This window comes from Agelaius phoeniceus, chromosome 6, assembly GCF_051311805.1.
Source record: "Agelaius phoeniceus isolate bAgePho1 chromosome 6, bAgePho1.hap1, whole genome shotgun sequence".
NCBI classification, from domain to species: domain Eukaryota; kingdom Metazoa; phylum Chordata; class Aves; order Passeriformes; family Icteridae; genus Agelaius; species Agelaius phoeniceus.
The window spans coordinates 18306398-18318751 of NC_135270.1; positions in this window are offsets into that span (position 1 = coordinate 18306398).

Consider the following 12354-nt stretch of genomic DNA (forward strand, 5'->3'; position numbering starts at 1 on the left):
TCTTAAACTGAACAATGAGAAGAAACTAGAGGTTTCAAGTCAGTAATTAATGGAGTGGAACATTTACCTGAAAGAAAAGAGAGTATAAAACAAAACAAAAGCTGGAGAACAACTCATAGAGAGTATCTACTCCTAATTTAAGTATTACTTTGAAGAAAAACACAAGGGAGTAGCCCTACTCCCAAGTGTAAGGACTAAATTTAAGTCTGGATCCTACTGAAGTTCTGTGAAATAGTCCTTTATATTTGTCCTGTACATTTGTATATGAGACAACTACCACCTGACCCGAGGGAAGAAAATCCAAGCTTGAGATCACAAAGATATCACTGCATGGCACACGGCAGCAATTCAGTGCTATGTTGTGCTGGGTTTAAAAACTGGGCAGTGCATTTGTCAAACTGAAACTGCCACATAAAGGCAATTTCATGTTTAGTTTTCATTTTCCAACTGATTCTTCATAGTTTATTATGTTTAATCTTCCTTAGGAACATCATAGCATTGAAAGTGCATGTTAAATTAATTACACAGAAGTTTTAAATAGTGGGGGATTTTATCATGAGCAAAAACTGTTATTTCAGTACCAGTATGACTGATAATAATATGGAGATTTGATTACATTTAATCCTGCACAGAAGCAAAGAGCTTTCAGGACAGAATTTGTAGCATTTATTTAGGTGAAAAATGAGGGAAAAAATTTTCAATTTTTTGTGAGAAAATAAGTGTTGACATCTTTATTCTACATTAAGATAAACATTAGCTGGCTGCCAGTCTCTCCATGCAGTGAGGTCTCAATATATTAAATAGTCAGCTGACAGAGACAGACATGACACAAACACAGCTGTCTGCCCTAGAGACCAAGAAGATGTAAAGAAAAGTTGCAGCTGCAATTCTGTAATGTTTGAATAATCAAATGTAAAGACACTCAAAAGTGATGCAAGTTGTTAAATTTTGTTCTTGTATGATTTCTATCAGTGCATTCTTGTTATGATTCTCCCTACTGAGTGCTCTCTGCCCATGGGGAAAATAGCCACACTGTCCTTTGTTTCTGGAACTGTGCATGGAAACCGCCTCCATCAATCCCTCCGCACTTTTCCACTCTTACCTTTGGTTCATTCTTCCAATAACTTGATTTCTTTAGAAATGGAAAGAGGTTTTCAAATTTGAGAATAAGATATAAGTCATGATTTTCAAATCTGTTCTACCACAATTCAGACATCTGGGAGATTCAGAACTTTGGAAGAGTGACTGCAGTGGCTGTTTGTGTTTGTTTGTTTTTTTTTCATTTTTTTAAATCCAAGTCAACCAAAATGCTAAAAGAAAAAGCATCAGAATATATCAAGTAAAGGGTAAACACAAGATTATGCTTGACTTTATTATCTTAGCAGATATGTTATATTAGCATCATTTGGAGACTTATCTGTTCTAAAATGCACACACATTAAAGAACAAGTTAAACATGGATTGCCACTGACGTCCTGTTCCCAGCCCTTAATATTTGTGTAAATACAGGTTCTATTTTACTTCCTTACCAGGAGAGGTGAAAGCTTGTACTTAATGAATTCCTGGTTCACACAATGTATTTGCTTTTCATGCTATATCTGGTAACAAAATCTATCTGATTATTAAATTAACAGAGCTGTGATGTAAAAAGAAGCAAATAATTTTATTTTTCCACGTCCGGTTTGAACACTAATTACAAACTACAAGTTTAGCTCAGTTGTGTGGCAATTATGAGTACAGCAATTAAGAAAATTTAGGATGTTTTTAATAACTTACTGAACTGAGTTCTAACTAAGCTAGAAATATTTGAGCCACCGCTGCTTTCATAAGTAATGCTTTCCATTCTTTTTCTGGTTTGTATGGAGTCAAAGTGCATGCTGCCCAGGAGTAGAGCTGATGTATAATTCAGGAAACTCCCTGAATTTCCCTTAGAAAAGAAATACTGATTAGTTGGTAAAGCCAAAAGGCCAAAAAAGAGAAAAAAACCCTGACCTGTGCTTTCACCAATTTTTGTCCATCAGATAAATGTTCTCCATGTTAATGTAACTCAGAAGAAAAATATAGGTTAGGAATTATAAAAGTAAAATCAAATTGGTTTCAACATTTTCTATTTGGGGGGGAAAAAAAAAAGGAGAACTCCATGCCTGGATTTAGTTCAGCACAAAGTCTGATCTGTCTCTAGACTTTATATGAAGTCATCATTAATCTTTTTTCTCTCTATTAGAAGCAAATGAAAATGAGAGAATCAGTCTTCCTCTGCAGATTCCTTAATCACTAGGAGATAAGTTCGGCCTTAAGAGAATCTGCACAGAATTTTGTTCATGATCATAGTGTTTGAGAGAAATTTTAGCTAAAAAGTCAAAGGAAGACAGACATGAATAGAGGTGACAGTCCTTCTGTGGTTTCTTTCCACAATCCTATTATCCTGTTCTCTCCTGTCAGCACTGTAGCTAAAATGAGGAGAATTCAGGATTCTTACAGAACCAAGTGGGCAGCCCTGACTGCTCCAGAGATCAGAATGCAAACCAGTTTGAGCCCAGCAGCAGCAACACAGGATACAGAAGCAGGAAAAGAGTGTGGGAGCTGAGAGCAAGCAGAGTTTGTCTTCCCAGTGTTCCTGTGCAGGAAGGGGAGCACAGTATTATGGTAACAGGCCTTGCTTTGTTTTATGTGGTTTATTTTTTTCCCCCAAAATGGTTTTACTCCAGAAACACTTGAAATATTTTGTCCCTGTCCTCAGGGCAGCAGATACACTTCAGGGAACTGTGGGAGTGGCAGCTTTGTCAGCCTCTGGTGTTGGCAGGACATAAAGAGGGAACTGCCCCAACCCAGGTCCCCACAGCTATAGTATCTGAGATATTCATCACAGGGAGTGCCAGAGGCATGAAGCCAACACAGGGAGGTCTCAGGCCATTGTCCCCAACAAATTATAATTAAAAGTACTAATCAATGAAGTCTTTACCACTTTTAGATGCATGATTTTAAACTATTTTCTGCTTTTTTTTTTCCTATCAGGTATATGGGAAAAACTTGATTCTACAGTAATTTAAGTTCAAAAGTACTTTTGGAACAGTATAAGAGTGCTACTTTTGGAACAGTGAAAGAGTGCTGTTAGTTATTTCTTAGTTTGTGTTCACTTTCATCTATACACACTGTTTAAGAAAAGCAGCTGGAAAGGCACACAGCATTAAATACCAGGAAGATCTAAAGCTGGGACATAGGCTGAGGATGAGGGATAAGCTGGTCATGATTTTTTTGTGAATACTTCTCAGCCAAAAATTTCTTATTTACCACAATTGGAACATTCTCAGAATATGTATCTGTTTTACTGCCAGATTCTTTGGAAAGCATCTTGGCAAAAGAGACAACCAGCTGGCCGTGGTGCCTGCCAGCTACTCACACAACTAGACAGGAGCCCCTGGTGGGTGCCATAAGCTTAGCCCAGGGAAGCTGCACTCAATGTGATCCTCTGCTCCCTGGCTACATTACCTGAAAGACAAGGATGAGAAACAGGAAGAAAAAATGGGAGCTTGTTTTCTTCTGTTTAGCACATTAATGCCAGTTACGTTGTGCTTTTGGTTTATTTTTGAAAAGTGGAATGGTAATGGAATTACCTTGTGTAAGGTAAGTTCCACTAGCAGAAAATAAATAGTGTTACCTTGAGACAATCTATACCAAAAAAACCCTGAATTGTCAAACTGTCCTATGGAAATTTTACAGCTCATTGGATTGTAGATAGAAACCAGCGTTGCCCTGGCAGTCATAGTGAATGTGTCAGTCATAAAGGATAAAAGATAACCCAGCTGATTTCAAGAGCCTTATTTTATGCAATTCTGATACAGCATTTATGAGACAATACATGTTATATTCATTATACATATATTATTCAATCATGAATATTTTAAAACAATTACTTGAAGGCTGGGCATCTAGAATAGTTTGGAAGTTAAAGTACAGATGATTTTAATAGTGTTATATTAAAATAATTTATCTTAAAATTATTCAATTTTAAATTCAAAATTTGAATTAGACAGGAAATCAAATTTCAGAGCTCAAGGACAAAACCCATCAGCTCAGCTGTTGTGTCAGATTGCTATGTCTGCTAAGCCTGTATCTTTGCATTCCACTGAGAGCAATGGAAACTTACAGGCAAAAGCTTCCAAAGCTGGAAATTACTTATACACCCACAGGGACTAGGGGTAATCAAATGCTATATTTTGGTCTGACTCTTTATAAAGATATGTAGCTATTTATCCAAGAAATATGAAGGCTGCTAAAATAATATACAATCACTACATTACGGGAAGTGGAATGTTTTCATAGCAATCTGCATAAAAGCATCAAAATATTCTATAATTGATATACCTAAAAATTCCTAGAGTAATTAAACTGTAGACAAGATAGTCTATTACTTAGTTAAAGTGTTATGACTTTCTCAATTTGCATAATATCTGGCTTACATAAATTCCTTTGACATTTCAAAAATCTTCCAGAAATGTACATGATGTTGGAGACTAAACTATATTTCAATGCTGAGAACCCATTACTGTATACTAAATATGGTCACAACAATCTCTGCTCTCCTGTACAACAGCAGTTTCTGATAAATGATGTTGTTCTAAACCAATTATAATTATTAAATGGAAAAAATCCACATTAATTAGAGGCGTCATTATCTCACTACAGCTGGGCATGCAGTTCTTCACAAAGCTCTTCCATGTAAAATAATTATCCATGTACTGTGAACTCAGTCACTACTCATAGTCCTCAAGCAAATGCTCTTTCCTTGGTCTGGAGTCCTGACTTAAATGCAGTTGTAGATGGATGCTTTTGATTAACTGTGTTCACATCATCATGGGATGTCTCTATAAAATAATAACTTGCTGAATCATAAGTATTTAGACTGAGTGACTGAAATTCCTTCCAGGAAAGCTGAAGGTAATATCTTTATCCTGACTTCTCAGACAGAATGAGTTCAGCTAAGAATGTTGCTACAAATACAGGGAACTGAAAACAACAATATTTTGAGTAAATATTTGTAATAACTTTTGTCAGTATGTGCATTTCTTGAGAATTTTGTAAGCTTCATATAGTAAAGATATAAAAGGTTTCAGTAAATATAAAGGCTACAGAGAAAAGCTTGAAGCTGTGGTAATAAAAGAGGAAAATTAACTGTTACCAGTGATCTTAATTCCATGATATCTCTGTCTGCCACCTTTGACAGTAAAAGTGATGCTCTAAAGTGCCCAGCTCTTTAAATGAGGAAATAGTAAAATGCTCATTGATGTCAGGTGTTTTAATTTATTACTGCCTGACAGAAAGATTATGAACATATATTACCAAAAAAATCCTTTTTGACTACAGTGATGATTTTTTTTTGTCTCTTCCATCAGAGAAAGGTAAATTTCTGTCTGACACTATCAGTTATAAAGTTTGAGTTGCTATGGAGCACTGCAGTCCCTTATCTTCATAAAGAAGGTGCTTCTTAGAAGTGTTAAAAATGAAATTCTGTTTTGGATTTCATTAATAAGAACTTAGAGGTAATTTGCCAGAAATAATGTAATAGGTACAGTTGTGAAATCATAATTACTTATTTATCATGGTATCAGTCTGCTTAGAGGCTGTTTTGAGGACTTACTATTTTTCACTTTGATCATTATTTTTAGAAGTGACAAGTGATTTTGATAATTTACTTTAGGGCTTTTATAAGGCTGATGCAGAAAATTTTCTGCAGAAATTTTAAATTTAGGGTTGCAGTTCTATTATCAACTGCCATATACTTCATCCACTTTCTGTTGTTGGGGAGAGAATAGGGGAGTAGTGAGGGGGAAAAACACTACTGTGAAAACCAAAAAGGCAGACCTTCATGTCAATTAAAATGTAATGTTCTCATTTTAACTACAACCACATTGAGCTATGGCTGAAATTAGGTTAAGTCACTGTCTTTCCTGGGCTTCTTCCCACCACTCAGAAGAGGTAACTCTGAGAATTTTCCTATCCCTTCACTCCCCTGGCCTGACCTTCCCTCACCTTCCCTTCTCTGACCCTTAAAGCACTGTCCCTGGATGCTGGAAGCACAGGGAAGCACCAGGGCACACACAGTGTTGGCAGCTGTGGCCATGGCTTGTGATCTGGTTGTTGTGATATTGGTGGGCATGACAGAGCAGGCACCTCTTGTGCAGGCAAATTGCCAAGGAAAAGGTCCCATTTATTCCCACTTTCTTCATAGGCTCACCTCAGTATTGCATAGGTGAAAACAGGAAAGGCTGAAGAAATTAATATGGAGAGATAACCCATGCAATTCATATTTTATAGGGAACGTTTTCTTATATTGATACTATGTTTTCCACAAGAAATATTTTGCCAATGAAAAATGACAGGATCAAGCAAGTTCTTGTTTTACTGTCAAATCAGTGGTGGCAGTGATGTTTTGAACATATCCAGTGCATTGAACATTTCACCTCTAATATGGAGAGATTCAAGTGTAACACAAGTAAAATTGATCTGTGATGTTGGTGGGAAGGTGGAGATTATCTTGTGAAAGGTTCCAAAGTACCACAGTGCAATAGTCTGCCCCATTTTAGAACAGAGTTTGCCCTCTGTCCTTGGCAGTGCCAAGGTGGTGGGCAAGGGCTTACTTAGCTCCCTTGCAGTCAGGAAATCAGCTGTGCTGTGGACAGACCTTTTTACCCAGGTAAAATTTATTAGTTTGCTTAAAAAGTCACACAAGGGAGAGATGAACACAATCACCCAGGAGAGTGAATGGAAGTTAATGAAAGAAGAGTTAATACAAAAATCTGAGATCTGTGTCTCTGTTCATTCATGTCTTACCATCTTTTATTCACACAGGCTTTTCAGCAGTTCCAAAACTCCTGCACTTCATTCTTCCACTTTGTGTGCTGGTCCAACATTCTTCCTTTCCTTATCAGCTAGTGATCATAATTTGTGTATTATTTGTCTTACTGCTTTTGGGTATAATTCCAAATTTGTTCAGTGAAGGCAGGTAAAAGTGTTTGAGCTGTTAGAGATAGAAGCCATTATAAAAGCCTTGTAAGAATGATAATGAACTGGAGGAGGTTTGCATTTTCTTTTTTCTTCGTTTTCTAAGTGGCTTTTAGGTGTGTTGAACTTGATAAAGAGGAGATCCTGTTTGGCGGGCACTCTGCTGTTACAATTTCTGCAAGCTGTGGGAATGAGGGAGGGCATTGCAATTCTATATATAAAGCATCCAAGCTTGAAGAGGGCAGCCTAGAAAGTGGCAGCATTGGCACTGCCTGCTTGGAACAGAGGGGAGCACTGAGAACACTGCCCAGGCAGGGCGTGCATCATGCTCCCAACACTGGTATTGCTCATCTTCTGCAGTTTCCTGCACTCTGCCGGTAAGTCTGGGGTGCCTGGGCTCCTCTTGGTACATGGCTTGAAGGAAAATTGTAGTATGACATCACATGAGGTTCAGATTTTGTTCTCCTTTCCCACAAACTGCAGAATTCAGTTAACGTATTTTCTTCTCTTTTGCTTCATCTAAAAACACAACAGGTTATTTAATAAATTCATGGCTGAAATAAAATAATTCATTCTTCACTATTTCAGAAAGTTGGTCACTGATTTGTTGGATTCTTCCCTAAAACTCATTCCCTAGTTACAGGAAATATTTTTAATGGACTTCTGTTGTATTTCCGAGTTGCCAAGCGCCTTCATCTTTCAGATGTTCATGATCCGGTGTCCTAGCGATGTCATTGCAGATATATATGGTGTATCTTCTGTGTAGAGTGGTAATCAAAAACATTTTTCTTTGTTATGTGAACTGCAGAAAGCATTAAGTATGAGCTATGTGTTGGCATTTCTTTTTTGAAGAATTATGAACGAATCCTATGCTGGAAAACAGACAATTATTCTAGCCTAAAAATTTTACATGACTCTTGATGTATTCCTCCATATATTATTCAGTACAATCCTTCAGTCTTTCTAAGTCTGTCTTACTTTTTTGATCCAACCCACCTGTATACCAGATGAATGTTTAATTTCTGAAAGAAGATTTCATAGGTAAGTTCATTGGCTCTGTAGCTACTTGGCCACCTTACTCATTATTCTTCCTGTCCTATTACCTGTGGATTTTTGGAGAATAAGTCTTTTTTGCCATGGTTTGGCATGGCTTAAGATGTTTGCTTGTTTTTTTTTTTTTTTTTAGTCTCTTCTATATATTCTCTTTACTTACCGGTTATTAAAATTAGAATTTCAAGAAAAGATTTCAAGCTGCTGGAAAGCATACTTCGCTTGCTTTAGGTGAAACAAAGTTAAATTTATTTCTTCTGTGTTGTGCTTACAACATTTAATGAATCATGCAGTTCAAATTGCATGGGGACATTTATTGCTCTTAAATCACTGACTTAAACTGTAGCATGAAAAGAATTAAATATAAGCAACTCAACCCTTTAGTAGACTCTCAGAGCCAATTTCTAACCTCAGCTGTATTGTTATAAATCAGGTGGAACTCCATTCACTGTATCAGCACCATTGTAACCAATATCAAGTCAAGTACCTGAATGTGGGTCCTAACCCCAAGTTCTGCTGCCTGCAAGAGCAAAATCTCCATCTACATGACTTCCTGTTTTATATAATAGATGTATTAATAGAAATACTTGCAATCAAGTAGAAAATTGCTGTAGACACTTACACAGACACAAGCTTTGTATGCAAACTTGGCCATCCCAAATCAGAATTTTTTCTACAAATGACTAAGTTGAATTTAAAGATAAAAACCCTAGAAGCAGGATCTAGAAAATTCTTACAGAGCAGTTTTGTCCTTTGGGATGTGTCAACATTTCAGGTCCTTGGAATGCCTCACAAGATTAGAGACTCTGAAAACAAGCAAATTTCATTCTGTCAAGGAAAGATTTGAAATCAGGCAATTTTTGGATGTTGATTTGTACGTTCTTAAATAGGACAAGATGCAGGGTATTCATTGTTTTGAACTCTAGATCCAAGTGTTTTATCCTCAGAATGAGTCTGACCAAAGCCAGGACTTAATTCTCTTCTTTATGGATCTGCATCCAAGTTCTGTACCTTGAGTCTGTCTCTAGGTAGAAATATAAATATTGATTATAAGGACATATATTTGACTATTTGATGTGGAATCTTATGGAAAGTGATAACAAGAAAATCAGTGAACATGCTTGAGTTAAAAAAAATCTGCAGAAGCTTGAAATCTGATTAAAACTGTTAGTTCTAGTCTTTTTTTAATACGAGGTGCTGATTCATTGATTAAATCAAGGCTTCACCTCTTTAGCTATTTCAATAATCAAAACTGCACAGATCCTTTTGAGAGGTTTGTATACCATCATACTTTTTCTTATGAAGTATGTAACTAGGAAGTCACCTTGATTTGTGCTGTTCACATATCTATGTTTGCAAGAGACAAAGGGAGGTAAAAATTTCCTATTGAAGAGAAATCATGAACATGTGCAACTAATAACTCATATTAGAGCTACAGCTTTACCAGTACCCTCAGTGTTAAGTTTAATTTTAGGCTTCTATAATTTGTTTTAATGCTCTTGTCCTTTCCAGAACATCTGAAATTTCAACATTTCTGTTTGTCTCCAATTAGAAGAGAAAAACAGAACTCTTTACAAAACAGACATTTTAAATTATTTCTGCAAGTTGGAAGTACAGAGATTTCATTTCAGTGTTTTGTTTTCATTTTTTTATCTGATTTGAAACACTTTGATTGAAGCCAGTTCAACATAAAATTGTATTTTCCCATAGGGATTTTTCATAGTAACCAGAGTATAGGAACAAAATTACTTATTTCTTCATAGTACGTCATGTTCCCTGGTTTGTACTGCTGCTGTGAACTAGACAGGCTGACCACACAAAAACTGCACTTCAACAGATATCATTCTCAAGGAAGTTGGCCAGCTGGAGAAGAGTGGGAATTGGAAGTAAAACCTTCCTTTATCCAAGAGAAGTGAAACTCTGGGTAAAGTTCTACTGAGATAATTCAAAATAAGTATTTCTGTTGAGATAATTCAAAATAAGTATTTAATGTCATTTCTCAAAGGAAAACAGAATACTTGCAGTAATAGTAAAATGTCAGAAATGAAGATTTCAGTACTTTAGAAATCTCATTTAACACTAGGACAGCCTTTTAAATGAAAAAAAATCTTAAATTATTGCAAAATACAACTTCTACATAGCCATAGTACTTGCTACATCTGTACAATCTCCCATTTTGTGTGTTTCTGGTTGATAGTGTTGCCAGGAAGATTTAACTATTCTCTTCAGAGTTAAATGTCAAAAAAAGAATGTACATGCTGAGAATAATTACTGTACTGTAATTAGTAGAATAGTTTGATCTGACAGGATACTGATTGGCAGATAGTCAGCAAATGGCTCTGCATTTGTTTTATTAGCTAGTCTTTGGGCAAAAAGTTAAAGTGGATTTCATATCCATAGTTATTTTCAATCTAACCCTTGTACATGTCCATATAATCCAGGATGATTATTATGCTCAAATTTAATCTAAATACAAAACCTGAAGTGCATGTTAAATTTTGTTTGCCATGCTTAGGTGCTGGAGTTTGAAAAGCTATCAAACAAGCTTTGTGAACTGATTTGTCTGTTCTAATCTAAAATATTTGTCCATTAGACATTTTACTTTACATCAAGCTCTCTAGATAGATCTGACTTGAAGTAATGTTTTAGGTGTATATGCAATTCCTGCAAATCTAATATCCTTGGAAGGCAGCTGTTGCACACTTCTAAATCCCACTCATAAGTGTTTAAACTTTAGGATTAAGCTGTAATGATTGGAAAACTGTAAAGCCAATAATACTAGATTATTGAACAAATGCAGGTATCAAAATCCAGGCATTCAAAAAAGGCAGCAGCAACTCTGGGCATGAAGAGTGTTAGCTTGAAAGCCACAAACTGACCGTTCCTTTTTGTGGTGTGCTTACTGTGATGCACGGTTCACTAGGAACTTGGAAGGAGCATGCTGGATTTTGGAAATGCCTACTGAGTTGCAGGCCAACCATGGAGGTTTTCTAAAACTCTGGCAAAATCTCAAACAATTATTGGCCAGTGCTGACCAGTTCTAGACAGCAAGGCAGCATGAGTAGGATTAGAATGATTTTGTGATGAGTGTGTCAGACAATTTGGGAGTGGCTGAGATAAATGCCATTTTAAGCTATGAGAACAATTAGGATGGGAGCACTTAATTCACTGAATTTATATCCTTGATTTATTTCCCTTATGCCTAAATATTTATTGTATACAATTCTACCAGTATAGTATTTTAGCTCTTAAAAACTTAGCTTTATTTATCCAGATAATATCTTCGTTCAGCAAGTACTGCTTCATAGAAGAATTGAGGTATAGACTGTTGTGAATGTTGGAGATGTCTGAATCTGAAATCCAAAGCAAAAGGATGTGCTGAAACACTCAGTTCCAAAATTCCCTCTTGTGCTTTAACCTAGCCTTACATAAAAGGCAGAGCCTCACCTGTTTTCCTGCAGCCCTTGAGGTAGCACATGGCAAATACTACCTCACCTTCAGCAGCACAGCGTGGAATTGGCTGAGAGTCTGCTCCAGCTGGTGAGCTCCCTGGAGGCTTCCACTCACTGCAGTATCCAAGGAAGCAACAGCACCCTGCAGAGCTGTAGTGTATATATAGATATTTATGTGGATTTGGCCTGGTTTATTTGATGAAAGAAACCTTCTGGCACAACATTTTCTATATTGCAAAAGATTCTAAACAGATAATAAAGAATTGCATGGGTTCTACAAGATACTTGCTCCTGCTATCTTAGAAATATCAGACATGAGAAAATTTAAATTTGAGTAGCACATTTCTGAAGCACCTCAGGTCTTTATTCCTGCATCTTGTTTAGGTTTTTTACCATCAAGCTATTGACTCTGAAAGCTCACTTCAGCAGTGCTGGAGGAAAATGCTGGGTGAAAGAGCCTTTGGGTATGCGTGAGAACGTGGAGCAGTTGTGCTCATGCAGCAGGTCTGTGTTTGACCTGGGAAAGGAACAACACTGCACTCAGCATTTGCTCAACATTCCTTGGCTTCTCCTAACCAAACCAGGCTTTGTGAAGAGGTGTGTGGAAGGGAGCCGGTGACAGCTTGCATCATTCTGCCTTAACATAAACAGCAAAGGCAGCAACTACTCCTGGGGATTTCCTGTCTTCAGCTCCAGATCCCACGGTTCTTGTGAAGAGCACACAGGACAATACTTTCCCCATATTTTCACACTTTTGGCTATTCCTTCCACTGCTTCTACCCAGATGGTGAAACAAGAACTCAAAAACATAAGGAAATATTTATCCCACTTTTTTTAATAGGAACATAGG